Source organism: Benincasa hispida, chromosome 9, assembly GCF_027475165.1.
Source record: "Benincasa hispida cultivar pf3 chromosome 9, pf3_genome.v1.1, whole genome shotgun sequence".
Lineage (NCBI taxonomy): Eukaryota > Viridiplantae > Streptophyta > Magnoliopsida > Cucurbitales > Cucurbitaceae > Benincasa > Benincasa hispida.
Window position 1 is genome coordinate 70571686 of NC_143486.1, and position 9806 is coordinate 70581491.

At 34.9% G+C, this 9806-nt stretch overlaps 1 pseudogene; it reads right to left on the reverse strand.

The window, feature by feature from the left end:
* Nucleotides 1-8861: 8861 nt before the first annotated feature.
* Nucleotides 8862-9308, reverse strand: LOC120084849 (S-protein homolog 1 pseudogene; annotated as a pseudogene).
* Between the last annotated feature and the right edge of the window lie 498 nt (nucleotides 9309-9806).

A 9806-nucleotide genomic window follows, 5' to 3' on the forward strand; every position in this document is an offset into this window, starting at 1 on the left:
TTTCTTGCGCTCTCGCCAAGTATAATGCGAACGCAAGTTTCTCGAGTGATTCGATGTCAAACTCAGGGACTTATAGCTAAATGTTGTGCGGTGATGTGTTTGCAGCGGATAAATAAAAGAATGATGGGGGTTTTAATCTACAAACTACTCCTACTTCTAACTAACAGATTAAACGGTGAGAAAATGATTGAGAGGTAGAGACACGACAACGGTGGACGCATAGTAAATGCATGGAAAAATAGATAAAATGTGAGGATGTCTTCATCGCAACCCAAGCTTGACTGTAAGGGCAACCCCAACCAATGCAAGCTATGCGATCATGCTACACACACTTGTGCCTAATTCTAGGACGCATGCGATGTATATGTGATAGTGTTGAGAAGCCTATGCCTAAGCCTCCATAACTCACTCACGTGCTCTCACACATAAGCGTGATGACCACATACCACCGTATCCTACTTCTAGACGCATGCAATATCCTATCCGTAGGGTGTATACGCTGTGTAATAGCAAACAAAGCTTATCTCTAAGTTCTCCATTCTTGTTTATGCGTTCCAATCCACTCTCTCGAGTCTTAGATTTTGATTTTAGACTACTCTCCCAAGTATGCCTAAATGATGAATGATGCGCTCATAAGACAAAGTAATCACATAAACCTGGCCGACGTAAGATTATTTCTATCTCTAGTGAGCACTTGCTTACATTACTTAATGTGACTAACCATTTACCCTCCCAGGCAGTTAGTTGTTGCTGATTTTACTCATAGATAAGCATTGCGTCCACTTATAGACAAGCATTGCTCCAACTTCACACACTTGTGCAACGCACACCTCCCGGTGGTTTGCTACATGCTTCATTTTCCTATGCCGCATGATTAAGTATGCGATACTCTAACAATCTCACTAAGTGATGCAATGAAAGTTAAAGAATGCTAAGTAAATGAAGACGAAGATGGAGTCGAAGGAAGATATAGAAATGTATTGATTACAAAATGTATTAATTTCTTAAGCCAAAATGTAATACAATACAATATAAGGAAAGAAAAGAAATGGAAAGGCTAGCTGGAAGCAATGTCTTGCTTCCAGCAGATGTGTGTCAAGGCTGTCGGTGGTTCTATGGAAGGGCGTTGGAGCAGACTCCCTTGAGCTCTGACTCCGACGAAGGCTCCGGTCGTCACTTAGAATGGATGAAGGAGATGAAGAACTCTTAAGCTATCTCTCATGCTTTCGTCTAGATCACAAGGATCCGCCCTAAGGCGAGCCTCAGGCGAGAAACCTTGAATAAATTGAAATTCCGCTCAACAGCTTCTATTTATAGAGTTGGATCGCCGACAACATTAATGGACCTGCTCTGATTCTGACATTCGTGACGCGATGGTCCTTTTCTGAATCCCTCGTGCTAACGGCGTGGTAGGTGAAATGTCAACATCATTTTTTGATACTCCCAAGGTATGCATTCATGCTTCCATTGCACCAACCTTGCGTTCATCCCTCTATTATGGTTATCATCATGTAGCCGTAATCACCTTGCGATGACCGCATTCGCTTGATGGGAGCAACTTCTCAGCGATGATCGCATTCGCTTGACGACCGCAACTTTTATGCGATGGACGCATGCGGTTGATGACTACAACATCCATGCGTCGAACGTATGCGTTCGCCTTTGCAATGGAGAAATTCTCCACATGCGGTCGTCTTTGCGATAGCCCGACTTCAGTGTATGCGTCCTCTTCCTGCGTTAGCTACAAAGATAGACAATTGAACGCATAATAACGCATAATAGTGGGTTAGTCGAGATTCTTAATGCCGAACGATGCAAACTCATTTTCTCATGAATTTCTAACATATTCGCCGCATATTTTACATAACAATCCTCATAATTCTAAATAAAAGGCCTAAGATGACGTGTATTTCTGTCCGTCATCATAGTTACATCTAACTCATTAAGTACCACTAATTCCTCTAATGAACAATACATCATAGTTCTACTATGAGTGGACACCTCTCGGGCCTTGAGAAGGTGTGTGGCGCCACATCGTTCAAGCCCTGGAATCAGCCCTTAAGAGAGTAATCTATCTACTTATCTCTTCTTTGGGGAAGGAGTGAATTCCATCTTGTGTAGCTGAGTTCCCAGCTCCCCAATCAGACGAATCCTCAAAGTGGTAGGTTTGAGTCAGCAATCTGGCCACTCGCACCCATGCAAATTAAAGGACCACCCTCATAGGTAGAAGTTCCCAACTCATTCAGGATTAAGGTCATGTTACCTATGGTCATCCTAGTGAAATGAAGTCTCTATCATGAACGAAGTTATATAACGAGACTATGATATATTGTTTATTAGAGGGATCAGTGGTACTTAAGGAGTTAAATGTAACTACAAGGGCAAAACGGTAATTTGGTTCAGCTGTACTTACGAGCAATTTGTGAAGGGTCATCTTACTATTGATTGGTTATATCCTATGGACACAGAAATATATCTATAGTGCGAAGAGTATAGCTGTCGGTCTTTACTGGAGCGCCGGACAGTTAACAGATAGTTAATAATGTAATTAAAAAGTTTAATTAATTATTCATGTACCATTGGAGCTTCAAACTATAGGTCCATAAGGTCCCCTTGGTAGCTCAAACAGATTTAGTTAAGAATCAGTTTTTAGGTTAATTTGAATTGTTCAAATTAATAAGAGGGATTTAATTATATATGATATAATTAAATCGTTTCAATTATATATGATATAATTGTTATAATGTATTTGATACATTATAGTTTAATTGGAGGAAATATATATTTGAATGAGATTTCAAATATATTTTCTATGAATGTGATTCATAGTTGTTAAATTTAATATAAATATGATTTATATTAAATGTCATAAAATAGAGAAAAGAAACTATAGTTTATATTATATGTGATACAATATTAAAACTATAGGTTATATGTTATATTTGATATAACATATAATTGAATATAAATATAATATGATAAATTAGTTATCATATTTATTTATATTATTTTATTATTATTTGAATAATAACTTCCCTCTTTTCTGTCCAACCATCTTAGTGGGTGGTTATTGTTTTTGTGGCAAGAGGAATAAATGAAAATTAATTTTCTCTTCCTCTACAACTAACGTTTTTTAGATTGCTAAATGATTGAGAGTTGAAGAAAAGTTTTGTGTGCTCCCTCAATGTTCTACCTCCTCCACTCAAACTTTCCCTCCTAACTAAAATAGTCAGAGCCCACCACTCTTGGGTTCTCACCTCGAGAATACTAAAGACTCAATGTGGTAGTGTCCCTGTTACTGTTCAAGATATCTTGAAGAAGGTCTTCAAGAGTTGCTATTTCTGTTCGAGGCTCGTGACTATTCGAGGGAGTTTTACGTGAAGAAAGGTTCTTCAAGGGTAATGTATCTTGAACCCTTTATTTCTTGTAAAAGAATGTCGTAGTTTAACTTTAAATGCATATCTACTGTATGTTTACTGTAAATTACGTTTTTCAATAATTAATGAAATTTAGACGATTTGTTTCCGTTCAAGGATCTCTTCAATATGAGTTCCTTCAGATTGTACTTCAAATACTCAATACGTGTAAAATAAATAAATAAAGACATGAATGTAATGACGTTCATTAAAAGAAACTTGCTTTCAAATGGTTTGTAGGGATAGTCTTCACTCTGAGAAGTAGTTTAAGACAAGTGAGAATGACATTGTCAAATCTAAAGAATGGAAAAGAATACCTAGGCCGTCATGTGTTTAATTTAGATTTTGAATTCTTGGCCTATGGGCCTGAAACTTAATTCTTTATTTGGATGGTAAAGAAAACTAGGGATGTTGTAGGCTTGGTTTTTTAAACCTTTTCTTAAATTGTATTTTAGTTTTGGTTAATTAAATCTCTAATTTGATACAGCCTAGTTTAAAGTAAATTTGTAATTTATCATAAATAATAGATCATTAATTATTTTTAAATAGGGAGATTTTCAAAAATAAAAAAGGGAAACTATTTACAAAAAATATAAAAAATTTAATCTTCTTTGATAGAGGCTGTTAGAAGTCTATCAATATCTATCAGTGATTGAAATTGATAGAAGTGGATCACTGATAGACGCTGATAGAAGTATGTCAGAGTCTATCATTGTTTTTTTTCCTATTTCTATAAATAGTTTATCATGTTTTCTATCTATGAAATTTTCCCTTTCAAATATTTGAATAATACATCTCCAAAACAAAATTTTAAAAGTTAAAAGATGTGGAACTCATGCTGCCACCTACCTGAGAACTAGCCTTATGAACTTGTGACTTAACTATATATGAATTTGTGTTTCAAAAGAAGAGAAATCACTTATATGCAACTATGTCTCCTTAACATGTCGAGGACCTAAAAAAGAGGAGTGGAAAAAAGATGGGGTCAGGGTAGGGGTGTTCAAAAAACCCGGTAACCTGACCAATCCGTGGTTTGGGTTGGGTTAAAAATGTTAAAAAATATTAAATTCAGGTTGGGTCTCGGGTTACCCTATTTTAGGGTCGGATCAACCCGACCCAACCCGACCCAACCCGACCCCACCCATTATATTAAAAGTTAAAACTTATTAGTTGCGATTAGTGAGCCCGACTGCACTGCCCGAGTGAAGCGACCACACTATCTTGAAACCCTCGTCAATCGAAACCTTCTCCATCGACTTGAAACCCTCGTCAATCGAAACCGTCTCCATCGACTTGAAACCCTCGCCGGACCCCGCTCCTCTCGCCATCGACTACCGATCGAGTCGACTGCTCCCCTCACTACTTCCATCGCCTCGTAAGCAGTGAGCCCGACTACACTGCCCGAGCGACCGCACTGTCTTGAAACCCTCGCCGATCGAAACCCTCGTCGGATGCCGCTCTTCTCGCCTTCGACTGCCGATCGAGTCGACTGCTCCCCTCACCGCTTCCATCGCCTCGTCAAATCAGATTCGGTCTCCTCCTCGCCTCCCCTACTTCTCCAAGCTTCACAGACGACTCATCATTAAGGGTATTTTCTTCAATAAAGCAAGTAGATAACATAGAGACTCTATTTTTAAAACAGGAGCTTTTGTTTGGTTGAATGGCTTTCTATTGAGGTACCTTTTCATGTTTGAGTGTCAAGTTTTATGAAATAACTTAAAGCCTCTTGTCGGAAATTTGATGTCAATGGACCATGGACATCTGTTATTCTAGTGCTTACGTAGGAATCTCAAATCCATTCTATGTTGGAATTTCATAGATATATAAATACTGTAATCTCTAATATTGTTCTATAAAAGAATTGTGCCCTCCCCATGGCGGTGGAATTTCTACTATTTACTGACATATAATAAGCGGGATTATTAATACATTAATTTTTGTTCAATCTCGCAGTGTCTTAAGAACAGTTAGATAGATTCTTCAAAGTCGTCACAACGGACACATAATCATACACTGCCGAATCACCATTTTCAAACTTCCCCGTTAGTAAACTAATTTAATTTTTATTGTGTAGTGTGTACATATACCGTTTATTGAGAAGCTAGATAGTGTTTGTTTGTTATGAGTTAATCTTTATACAGTTAGATAGTGTTTGTTTGTTTTTTTCAATTGTATAGGTAGGTGTAATTAGTTGTTTACTAGTTTCATTTATTTTATAGATGGACAGCAATAGTGGTAATGCAAGTAGAACCGGTAATAATGAAATGCCTCCTCCTCCTCCTCCTCCCCCTCCTAATGTTAGCCAAACTCCTACAAATATACCACCTCTACCTCCCAAGTCCAATCGAAAGAGACCTAATAAACCAACCTCGTCTATGTGGGATCATTTCACAAAAATGGAAGCAAGTGGTCATGATGGAGCTAGGTGCAAGTGTAACTATTGTGGTAAAGATTATGCATGTGATAGTAATACTTGTGGAACTAGTACTTTATGGAAGACCTTAAGAAATCAATGTAAAAAGTACCCATATAAAGAAGAAGAAAAAGGACAAACCACCCTAACTCTCGTACCTTCAAATGATGGAAAAGAAGTCAATGCTAGTAACTTTTTGACGACATTGTTTAGCCAACAAGCGTGTAGACTAGCATGCGCTAAGATGATAATTATGAATGAGTTATCGTTCAAATTTGTTGAGATAGAGGGTTTTAGAAACTTTTGTAGTGTTTTGTGTCCTAAGTTTGATGTTCCATCGAGAGTCACAATCGCTAGAGATGTATATCAACTTTATCTTGAGGAGAAAAAAAAGTTGAAATCATTTCTAGTTAAAAGCTCTCAAAGAGTTTGTCTTACTAACGACACATGGACTTCGCTACAAAATGTGAACTACATGGTCATCATTGCATATTTTATTGATTCTGAATGGGTTTTGCATAAGAAGATTTTGAGCTTTTGTCAAGTTGCTAATCATAAGGGGGAGACTATTGGGAAGATGATTGAGAGTTGTTTGTTGGAATGGGGGTTTGAATTTTTTTTTTCCGTCACCGTTGATAATGGAAGTTCTAATGATGTGGCTATTTCTTATGTTAAAAGAAGACTTAAAAGTTGAAAATCAGTTGTTTTAGATGGAGAACTATTACACGTGAGGTGTTGTGCCCATATTTTAATCTTATTGTGAATGATGGGCTGAAAGATATGCATGATTCTATTGCTAGTGTTCGTAATATGTTCGATCATCACCTAGGAGAATGGAAAAGTTTAAAGCTTGCGTAAAACAAGAAAAAATTCAGTGTAAGGCTCTTGTTTGTTTAGATGTGGCAACTAGGTGGAATTCTACTTATTTAATGCTTGAACATGCAATTAAATTTGAGAAAGCTTTTAGAACTTTAGAAGAGGAGAAAGAAGACTCAGATTTTGTTGATTACTTCGAGAAAGATGATCGTGGAAATAAAAGATTGGGCCCTCAAGTACATCTGATTGGTTGAATGTCAATGTGTTTATTAAGTTTTTAAAGAGGTTTTATGATACCACCACAATGATAAAGTGGATCTTCATATGTGACTTCTAATGTTGGTTATAAAGAAATTAATAAAATTCAATTTGCTTTAAACAAATGGAGCAACAATACCAACAATGTTCTAACTATGATGGCTATAAATATGAAGACCAAGTTTGATAAGTATTGGGGTTCATTTGAAAAAATGAATAAATTGATGTTTCTGACTATGGTCATTGATTCTTGGTACAAGTTAAAGTATTTGAATTATTGTCTTTCCAATGTTTATGACAGTGATGTGGTTAAGGATATGGTTGAGAGTGTGAAATTATATTTGTATCGTCTATATTACTTTTACAAATCACATAACACTTCATTTCGATGTAGTCATAGTACTAATGATTCTCAACAATAAAAAACTGTCAATATAAATGAAGATGATCATGGGGTGAATGAAGATATAGATGATCCGTGGATAACTTTTAAGAGGTTGAGAGAAGAAGAAAGTTGTTTGGAAGTGGAGAATGATTTGTCTTCTTATTTGTCTGACAAGGTTATAGAAGATAAAGATGATCTTGAGATATTATATTGGTGGAAGATGAATGGCTACAAATATCCCATTTTATAAAAAATTGTTCTAGATGTTTTGGCAGTTCCGATATCTACATTCACTTCTGAATTCTTGATTCCTTTTGAAGTTCTTTGACTCCAAAAACAGTGGAGGCCTTGATATGTACACAAAATTGGATTCGTGGCGGCTCAGTGTTACTAGATCTCTATCCACAACATCCACAACATCCACAACTTGAAGAGTTAGAGACTTGAGAAAATATTGAATCAGGTAATTAAATGAATTTTTTATTGTACATATCTAACCTGTTTAATGCTCATAATTAATATATTTAATTTTGCATGATTTGTTTTGGAGCGATTTGAGTGGTAAGTTTTACTACCATAAGATCAAATATTATTATTACTTATAAATGATCACTCGCTCAAGTCATTCTTCATGTTCATGGTGCTTTTGAATGATTTGGAATTTTATGTAACAAACCAATAGTTTAAAACCAATAGTTATTATTAAACTTGGATTTTTTATAATATATTTAGAATTAGTTCACTTTTTTAAATATGAAGTTTATTGATCCACAAAAATAAATCCTTCAATAGAGAATGAGAAGAGAATGATTAAGGAAGTAACGAAAAAAAACTTTCAATCCAACCCAATCCGCACTATGTACACCCCTAGGTCAGGGGTTCTTTTTCCTTTTTATCTCCTTTTGTCTTCTTTTTCCCCTCATTGTTCCATTTTTTTAAAAATTCCCTTTACAATTTCTCAAGTTATTTTCCAATTTATTATCTCAAAATATATGAATAAATTTTTTGAAAGAATTAGCTTTAAATATTAAAACTTAATACAATGGAATATTACATTTTCAAGATTGTAAATTTAAAACTTGATTAAAATCTTCTTACATTAAGTTTACCTCCTTAATTATTATTCATTTATAAAGTAGTATTTTTGACAAATGAACGTGCAAATAATGGAAAAATGAAATGAAAAGAAGAAAAAAATTGAAGAAACATGTAAAGTTGAACAAGATTTATGGTACAACAAGAATAATTTTCTTTTTTGTCCATACTAGACCTCTAAATTCAATTAAGAGAATTAAGATAGTACAAAAGAGAAGTGACTAATTTTCATTTAGAGAAGTGACTAATTTTCATTTTTTCCTTGTGCAATAACACATATGAAGATATGAATATTATATAAACCTCCAACTTCAATAAAACAAATTACATGCCAATTACTTCTTAGTTATATTTACTTATATTTTGCTGATACGACCACTTAAACACGCAGAAAAAAAAAACTTCACAGTATCCAAGACCTTATATTGATCCAAAGCAATCCTTTATAATAATGGAGCAATGTGTTTTTGGTGCATAGTTATTCCCACTTATGAATCAAAACATCTTCATGATTAGTGTTGTCCTTCAAATAAACTCCATCATCTTTAGCAATCCAAATGCAGTTAGAATCGTAACACATATTATAGAGCCAAACTGATGTGCTCTCAATCCAAAAAGCTTGGAATGATGAATGTTGTGCATTTGGCTTCTGCAAGTAACACCAGAACAACGTCGTATTCCAAAAGTTTACTCTAAATCTCCAATTGAATTCATTTCCAACACTAAGTTTGTGTTCTCCTAAATCATTGTCTTTGGATTTACAATGAACAAATAGGATTTGGCCATTGCTTAGTCCATTCACAACGTGGATCTGCCATTTTGCAAGCTCCGCAGCCTTATTCTCATCAAGCATTGCCAAACACAACACAAAAAACAACACCACACACTGCTTGGTCATACATCTCATTTCCATTTGGTTCATCATATTGCACTTGTAAAACCACTTTGAGATTGCTTTTAAAATTGGGATGTTGCATGACCAATAGTGTAATGGAATTTTATACAACCTCATTTAGGAAAAAAAATCTATATAAGTCAATACTATTAATAGTTAGTTAAAAAAATAACAATATTTTTGGATAGGGATGTGTTTGTTTTACTAGAATAACAGTCAGTTGTAAAATAACAATGTAGCTGCTATGGGGATATACATAAAAAAAAAATAGGCGAATAGTTTTCTTTTGATTTTTATACATTGTTACAAGAATTTTTTAAAGGAGGGAAAGTTTCAAGAATTGAATTTATAAAAAGATTATGTATTTTTTATTAGTTTAAATTTCGAGAATCTCTTCACAAGACTTATTCTCATTCAAATTTATATTGTGTTTTTCATTTCTCTTTGATCATGGGGATGTCGACAACTTTATGTTTGGGGGTGGGAAGCTTGTGTTGTGTTGTGATGTTATATTATGCTTTATATCAT